This window comes from Silene latifolia, chromosome Y (genome assembly GCF_048544455.1).
Source record: "Silene latifolia isolate original U9 population chromosome Y, ASM4854445v1, whole genome shotgun sequence".
Lineage (NCBI taxonomy): Eukaryota > Viridiplantae > Streptophyta > Magnoliopsida > Caryophyllales > Caryophyllaceae > Silene > Silene latifolia.
Window position 1 is genome coordinate 225,239,508 of NC_133538.1, and position 9,292 is coordinate 225,248,799.

General features: G+C 40.6%; 1 non-coding gene across 1 annotated transcript; it reads right to left on the minus strand.

Annotated features, from left to right (window-relative positions):
* Positions 1–1,346: 1,346 nt before the first annotated feature.
* On the minus strand, positions 1,347–1,453 carry LOC141636018 (small nucleolar RNA R71). The gene has a single exon (XR_012540663.1). It is a non-coding gene; the product is annotated as a small nucleolar RNA R71 (small nucleolar RNA).
* Positions 1,454–9,292: the final 7,839 nt, after the last annotated feature.

Sequence of the window (9,292 nt, forward strand, 5' to 3'; positions counted from 1 at the left end):
GTGTCAGTCGATCGACTGCCATACCTGGTCGATCGACTGACCACGTGAGGTTACCTTTCGTTTTAATTGATTTTAATGTTGTATTTAACGAATCGAATGCATTCGACCAGTTAGATGCTTAATTTATGACTGACCCATTAGATCGAAAGATAGGGAAAGTTGTTAGATCACCAATTAAAATGACTAAACTGTGCTGAGATCGAAAGATAGGTAAAGTTTAGATTATTAGTCACTTTTCAGGACGAGAGTCAGTATTAGTGATATTAGGGACTTATAGCGAGATCGAAAGATGCTATCTGTTAAGAGTGGACCGAGAGGACCTCTTTATTTCCCGCCTCATGTGTTTGATTTAGACCTGTTTAATATGCTGCCGCCGAAACTATAACGAACCGACCATCCTAGTACCTCTTTTATACTTGATTTTATATTTTTCATTAGTTTACTTTCCTTTTATTGTTATTAGCTATAGACCAAACCCAATCAAACCCCCACCTTTTGTTACCTTAGACCGAATTTAAACAACTAGAAATTACGTCTGCCTCTCTGTGGTTCGACCAGATTGCCGCTAGCTATAGTTGTAGTTGGAGTTTATAAATATTATTTTTGACACCTCACGACGGGTATCAAATTTTGGCGCCGTTGCCGGGGAGGTAATTGTTCTAATTTTTAGTTGTTTCTATTTAGTCTTTCTTTAGTTTAAGGGACTTCCGTTCCTTAAACTTTTCTTATATTCTTTTTATAGTTTCCTCTTATGCGCAGGTCACAGGGTGGTGAACTAGTACCATTAAATCCTGAGATCGAGAAATCCTTGCGCGAGTTAAGACGATCACAAAGAGTATTACCGACGAGGAGGAAGAGCCGAGTACTCGTCAAGCTACTACGAGAACGCTCGTTCAAAGGAGATCCACCTACATCTCCCGCTTCAATTTCTTGGTGAGACAGTTACTTCTCCAGAAATCCCAGTCATGGCTAAAGAAGCAACCATTGCTAGTCACTCGTAGCCTACAACTGCGAATCTCTACAAAGGATTCGAACTACCTGGGAGGCGAGAAAATTCGAGCCAAAGCCTTCCTATATTAACCTGGTTGAGAGAAACCGGTTCGGGGGGAGCCGCAAATGAAGATGCAGCCAAGCACATGGAGATTTTTATTGATTATTGTTGCTCTATACCCCCGCCGGCCGGTGTGACCCAAGATCAGATCAAGGAGACCATGTTCATTTTCTCCTTCGTGATCTTTGCAAGGGAGTGGTATAGAGATCCGGACCGAGCCGCTCATAGGATCACCGACTGGAATTCCTAAGCCCTGACATTCTACAAAAATTACTTCTCTGCCTCAAAGACGAACGCCATTAGAGCTCAGATCACGAGCTTTAAACAAGGGCCTGATGAGAACTTCCATGAAGCATGGGTCCGTTTCAAAAAATCGGTGCGAACCATACCGCACCATGGGTTCGAAAAATGGAGTCTTTGCAACCAGTTCTACAATGGGTCGTATGACGATCGAGGGCTATTTTGGATGCCTGCACCCAATGACCGATTTCTTTGAGAACATGGGAGAGACTAAGGGGTGGAAGATCATCGATGATTTGGCCACTCATAAGGCTGAATATGGGAATTCGAGAGGAAACCGAGAGGAGAGCTGCTGAATCTTCCTCTGTTCTTTGCACTAGAAGCTCTCACCGCAAGGTTTGACAAATATGAATTGGGAGGAGCTTCTAAAGGTGGGATGTACCATGTTAATTTGTTTGAGGACGGTCCTTTCGTGCGTAGAAGATGTGGAGCCGAGGGGCATGTCTCGTAAAATTGTTCTGTCCCCTTTGAGTCTTGTGCTGCCTTTCAACACTATAGGCAGACAAACACATACTATGAGCCGAATTTCCACCCCAATTTGAGGTAGAGTAGCCAGAATGTCCTGAATCCGAATCAACCTCCACAACAGCAGCAGCAACAAGCTTATATGCCCCCTCATCATAAGCAACAACAATACCAAAAACCTCCTTATAAAGCCGCAGCAGCAACAATCCCATGGTTTCGATTTTTTTGAGTTTAAGAACTTGTCTTTGTTGAAGGAGTCCCAAGCTAGAGAGGCCGGGATGAAGCTACTAGAGAGCCAAATTGCTCAATTGGCTAGTAAGAGTACCACTCGAGCTCCCAGACACTTACCCACTCAAACTGACCAGAAAGAGACCCTGAATGCCATTACTTTGAGGAGTGGGTCTACCCTGGAGGGGCCTGCTATGGTCGAGGATGCCCCTGAAAAGAATGAGGCGGAACCGAGTCAAAAGAAAGCTTTAACGAAAAATAACAAGAACAAGGCGTCTACAGGTATACCAAATGTCGATCGATGATATACCCGTCGATCGACGATATGCGGGTTACATGAGCTTCGGAATCGTACATCTCGGTCGATCGATCGAGCAAGGTGGTCGATCGTGAGACCCCGCTGATATTGAGAAATTTCGTCCTTCAATGCCCGATAATTTAAGAGACCATTTGTTCCGGGGTTCGACAACTCCGAAAGTATTGGGGCAAGACCCGAGTGCTGATGGGTCCGTCCCGATTCCGAAGTTCGACCCAATGTCGGTCAATGGCTCACATTTGAGACGGTCTGAGGAGGGTTCAAGCTTCAATAGGGAGAAGGTGGTGGACTTTCAGCCTAAGTCCACGGATGCCGGCATGCGAGACTTAGAAGAGAGGGCTAAGGTACTTCTCTTAGCCCCATATCCAGAGAGACTAGTGCCGACAAAGGAACAGGTATCTTTCAATAAATTTGAAAAGATTATTCGTAGTTTGAATGTACAATCCTTTCCTTGAGTTGGTCAATCAAGTGCCTGCCTACACTAAATTCATGAAACAACTCTTGTCTAAGAAAAAGTCACTTGAAAATGTGCATATTGTCGCCTTAACCAAAGAGTCATGCTCTTATTTGTCTCATACTGCACCCCATAAGCTAGAGGACCCGGGTAGCTTTTCTGTTCCTTGCAATATAGGTACCTTTTCTATTGAGAAGGCATTATGTGACTTAGGAGCTAGTAAAAGCGTCATGCCTTTGAGTCTAGCTAGGAAGCTCAAATTGACTAGGTTCGCAGTGACAGATATGACAGTACAGATGGCTGACCGATCTGCGGTCCAGCCAATAGGAGTCTTAGAGGTCAGCCCCGTCCAAATAGGGAAGTTTTTCTTCCCCGTTGACTTCGTTGTACTTGACATGCCTGAGGATGCCCACATTCCTATTATTTTGGGTAGGCCATTTCTGCATACTACTGGTGCAGTCATAGATGTCGGTCTAGGAACCTTGACTTTTAAAGTGGGCAAGCATTCTATTGTTTTTGCCCAGCCATCTAAGAAAAAGGACCCCATGTGGCCTGTAACTTGTAATACGGTTTCTGACAAGAAATCGTACTTTGTGCTTCCTAATTTACCTATCTCTATTCCTATTGTAACCCCTCCGCCCCAGATTGGGAGCAAATTGGAGGAAGATTTGTCTATTTCTGATATTGCAGGAGCTGGTTTAGGGAAGGAAGAGCTGCAAGTCACTCCAGCTGCGAAGAAGCCAATCATTTCACGAGGAGGTCTTGGTTGCCTTAGCTATGCCATTGATGAGGAAGTTGATGACGAGCTGGTCAAGGCAAGGGAGTCCGACTTGGACTTTGATGAGCAAGAAGAGGTCATTGACTGGGGAGATGATGAAAGTGTTGATCCGTTGAGCCATACGGACGTGGAAGCTAAGAAGGGTGCAGCTGATAAGATAAGCACCGTTGAGGCTACCTCGAGTAGCCAGAAGCCGACAAAGTGGGCCATTCCGTGGCCGTTCTTGATCAACTACTAGTTGATCGCATGTTTTCCAAACTTTTTATTTGCTTTTGTTAAACACTTTTTATTGCTTTTGTGTTGCTTAGGATTTTATGCGTTTTAGACTTTATTTTGGGTTTTGCGCAATTTTGGGTGCGTATGATTGTGCATTTGCAGGTTTTTAGACCTCTTTAGCTCAAGTAATTGAGCAAATACGAAGAAATAAGAAGTAACAGCAATATTTTCAGTCGATCGACTGGCCTGAGTGGTCGATCGACTGATCCACCTCGGTCGATCGACTGAGTGATGTGGTCGATCGACCGACCTGCAGTGCTGTACCTGTTTACGACCTCTCTCCTGCTATGTTTGGTCGATTTGCGGAATTAAGGGAGTTTTCTACTCCACTTTATCTTCCGTCATTTATTTATTTCTTCTATTTTTCTCAATTCTGCACATAATACCGCTTCATTATTGTCTTTCTCGATTTTATGCGTGGTACTTTGTTTGTCTTTTCGGGTACTTATTAGTAGCATCGCTGCTCATTGAAACCTCCTAGCTCACGCTGGTTTGGGAGGTTTCCTTTTTTTCGCGCTTTAAAGTCTTGTAAGTTCCCGATTTCTACTTCATGTCATTTTTATTTGTTTATTTTCCCGCAAATTCCCATTTCTCTTTTCTTCATTACATGATTTTGCACAATGGGGACATTATGCGATTTGGTTTGGGGAAGGGTTTTGCGTCGCATATCATTTGCTTGCATTCACGTTTACATTCTGTTTTGCATTGTTTATTTCATTCTTATATTCAAAAAATTCAAAAAAATTGAAAATTTTCAAAAAAAAAATTCAATAAAATGCATGTTTATTTTAGCATATAGGTCGACTCGGAACGGTAGTATTTCAAGGATGATATTACATTTGCATTTGTTTTGCCTAAGCCTTGCTTGATTAACATGTTATTAGTAGCATCGTATAAGTGCATATCCACGAGTTTTCGTTAATTATTTTGCTGAACTTGAGACTTGACTTTGAAAATTGGCAAACTACATCATATTTCTGAGATTTAGAGCCTATAACTGGTGACATCTATGACCGGTTTATTTAGGAATGTGAGTAGTATTCCTTATAAGACATGTCATATCAATTTGCATAAATATGAACTTAATCTGCTTAATTCCTGTATTGCATTCGGTCTGTGGTTAGTTGACACATGTGGTAGAGGTTTCCCCTTATTCGTTTTGCCCATGAACCCCACACTGCCAAAAATAGCCTTTTTGTCCCATTTACTACATCCTACATATAGCATGTCCTTTGTCAAGCTAGTAGTCCGTGTCCTTGGGATTGTTACTTAGTTTTTGGTAGTAAATGCTCTTATTGAGATTTAGTTGGGAGAATGAAAAGAAAGGAAGGGAAGAAACAAAGTTGAAAAGAAAAGAAAAGAAGTGAAAAAGAATGATTCGAAAATATGAAAAAAAAAAGGGTTCTGTACTGTTTAAGCGGTCGATCGACTGGCATCATAGGTCGATCGACTGAGGTTCGAGAAAAAGAAATCAAATTCGCATAATTCAAATCCTTATCTTTTGGCGATTTTTGCTCCCATGTTTTATTCTTATCTTATGGGGAGTTAGTTGATTACCTTTATACCTGGAGATTGTGAGATTTGTGCTTGCTATAGCACCGTTTCATTTGTTTTTGAGCAAGAAGTTGGATGTTGCCATATGGTTCCGTTTCGGTACTAGCCTGATCACCTGTACCTCCACTTTTCCATAAATGTTTTGCCTTTTCTTACCCATACCTCACATATCCACATATATACCTCGGCATGTGTCATGGTCTCTTGTTGGTTGGAATGCATATGTACGGTTGTAGAGATTATTTTCATATTAGACTACAGGCATGTTCTTATAGGTCATAGTTAGGTGAGTGTCACTACAAATGAATTCTTTCTATCTTTACATTATTCACCTGTGCTTATTTGAGTGATATGAGCGACCCGTGAGAGTCCAATTTGATAAGTCTCTACTGATTGACGGTTTGCCGATTTTTAACGACTACATAACTCGTTTGCATGATTCATTTGCTAATTGATTGTTGGTTGTGCATTAAATTGGTTTAGGCTTTACATGTTGCATTTCGCTCTGAGATTGAACTCGTTCCATTAGGTCATTAGATCGAGTCTAGTTCTTGCTTGGGGACAAGCAAGGGTTTGGTTTGGGGAAGTTTGATGCGTGTCTTTTATATGATGTTTTGCACCTCATTTTACACGCATTTCAGAGCTCATTTGTGTATTTTAAGCTGCCATTTCCCCCATTTCCGTCTACTTTCGTGTTTTTGTACTTTATTGCAGAAATGTGAAGAATCCAGCGGAAATCGAGCTAAATCCGCCCCCGAGTATCCTGCATTGCATTTGACGTGAAGTATTCGCTTAAGGAACGAGCTTGGTGCGCAATTCAAGGCCCAAAAGACAAATCCACGAGATTATAGAAGTCAAGAAGCAGCTCAAGCAGTCGATCGACCACTACCATCAGTCGATCGACCAACCTGCGGGTTCCAGAAGCTACTGTACACTGAAGACCAGTCGATCGACTGTCATGCTTAGTCGATCGACCAAGCTGTTATCCCAGACGAGAATTAAAAGATCGAGGAACTTGAAGCCCATTATGTTTAGGTTTTGATAATAAGTGTTAGGTATGTTTGCTATATAACGTAACCTAGAACATCAGATACATCTATCTAGTTTTTATTCAGAAATTCATCAGTTTTACATTGAGTTTTCATTAGCTTTAATAATTAGGGTTCGGGATATTATTTTCGCATTGGATTTTCATTCATACTTCTAATCATTCCGTTACTATTCTTCTGCAATTTTCGGTATTCCTTCCGTTCTACTTTCAGCTCATCTTTATTCGTTATTAGTATAGAATTGCTAGTTAGGTTCCCGAAACCGTTTTATCGCTTTATGTTAATTGTTTGTTCTACTATTTATAGCATGAATTCAGTAGTCTATATCGTCAATATTATTGTTATTTTCGCCATAGCCATGAGTAGCTAAATAAATTGTGCTAGGATGTAGGTGAATTATAGCGTAGGCGGCGTAGTATTAATTTGGACTGAAATCGCGTGTCAGTCGATCGACTGCCATACCTGGTCGATCGACTGACCACGTGAGGTTACCTTTCGTTTTAATTTATTTTAATGTTGTATTTAACGAATCGAATGCATGCTGATACCCGTCGTGAGGTGTCAAAAATAAGATTTATAATTTTCAACTACAACTATAGCTAGCGGCAGTCGGGTCGAACCACAGAGAGGCAGATGTAAATTCTAGTTGTCTAAATTCAGTCTAAGGTAACAAGTGTGGGGGTTGAGTTGAATTGGTCTACAGCTAAGAGTAAATAATAAACTAGAAAGACAGATTAAACAGATAAAGAAGGAGTACTAGGATGGTCGGTTTATTAAAGTTTCGGCGGCAGCATACTAAACAGGTCTAAATCGAATACAAGTGAGGCGGGAAACAAGAGGTCCTCTCGGTCCACTCTTAACAATTAGTATCTTTCGATCTCGCTATAAGTCCCTAATATTACTAATACTGACTCTCGTCCTGAAGAGTGACTAACGGTCTAAACTATACCTATCTTTCGATCTCAGCACAGTTTAGTCATCTTAATTGGTGGTCAAATAACTTTCCCTATCTTTCGATCTAATCGGTCAGTCATAAATTAAGCATCTAACTGGTCGCATGCATTCGATTCGTTAAATACAACATTAAAATCAATTAAAACGAAGGGTAACCTTACGAGGTCAGTCGATCGACCGAGAATCTCAGTCGATCGACTGACACGCGAATCAGGCCGTGTTTAATACTTTGCCGCCTACGCTAAAATTAGCCTACATCCTAGCACAAATAATCTAGCTACTCATGCTAAGGGTAAAAACAATAATAATAACGATGAAACTAACCACTGAATTCATGCTTGAACCGACAAAGTAAACAATTAACTTAAACAAATGAATTGGCTTTGGGAACTTAACTAGCAATTCTATACTAATGAAAATAAAGAAGAACTAAAATTAGGGCAGAAGAATACCTAGATTGCAAAGGAAAGATTAGGAATAAGAACTGAAAATCCAATGCTCAACAATAATCCAAACCCTAATTCTGATATTGAATGTGAAATTTAGATCCAAAACTAGATGTAAAAACTGACTAGAAAACTGAATGTTTATGTTACGTTATATAGCAAACATACGTAACTTTTATTTCAAAAACCTAAAACATAGTGGGCTTATGCTTCCTCAGTCTTTTAATTCTCGCCTGCGGAATAGCGATTTGGTCGATCGATCTGATCATGGTGGTCGATCGATCGGTCTTCGAAGAACAGTAGCTTCTGGAACCCGATGGTTGGTCGATCGACTGATTGCATTGGTCGATCGACTGCTCTAACTACTATTTGACTTCTGAAAACTCGTGGACTTGTCTTTTGGGTTTTGAATTGCGCACCAAGATCGTTCCTCGGGTGAATACTTCATGTCATATGCAATGCAGGATACGCGGGGACGGATTTAGCTCGATTTCCGCTGGATTCTTCACATTTCTGCAATAATATACAAAAATACGGAAGTAGACGGAAATAGGGAGAAATGTAGCATAAACTACATTAATGAGCTCTGAAATGCGTGTAAAATGGGATGTAAAACATCATATAAAAGACACGCATCAAACTTCCTTAAACCAAACCCTTGCTTGTCCCCAAGCAAGAACTGGACTCGATCTAATGACCTAATGGAACGAGTTCAATTCAGAGCGAAATGCAACATGTAAAGCCTAAACCATTTTAATGCACAACCAACAATCAATTAGCAAATGAATCATTCAAACGAGTTATGGAGTCGTTAAAATCATTTGAACCGTCAATCAGAGACTCATCAAATTGGACTCTCACGGGTCGCTCAAATCACTCAATAAGTACAGGTGAATATATGTAAGATAAAAAGATGTAAATGTAATGACACTCACCTAACTACGACCTATAAGAACATGCCTGCAGTCTAATATGAAAATAATCTCTACAACCGTACACACGCATTCCAACCAACAAGAGACCATGACACATGCCGAGGTATATATGTGGATATGTGAGGTATAGGTAAGAAGAGGAAAAACGTTTTATGGTACAGTGGAGGTACAGGTGATCAAGCTAGTACCAAAACGGAACCAAATTGCAACATCCAACTTCTTGCTCATAATCAACAGAAACAGTGCTATAGCAAGCACAAATCTCACAATTTCCAGAGATAAAAGTAATCAACTAACGCCCCATAAAATATGAATAACACATGGGAGCAAAAATCGCCAAAAGATAAAGATTGAATTATGCGAATTTGATTCTTTCTCTTTCTCGAACCTCGGTCGATCGACCTATAAGGGCAGTCGATCGGCCGCTTAAACAGTACAGAACTCTTTTTTTTTTTTCTTTTTTTTCTCTCGAATCATTTTTCATTT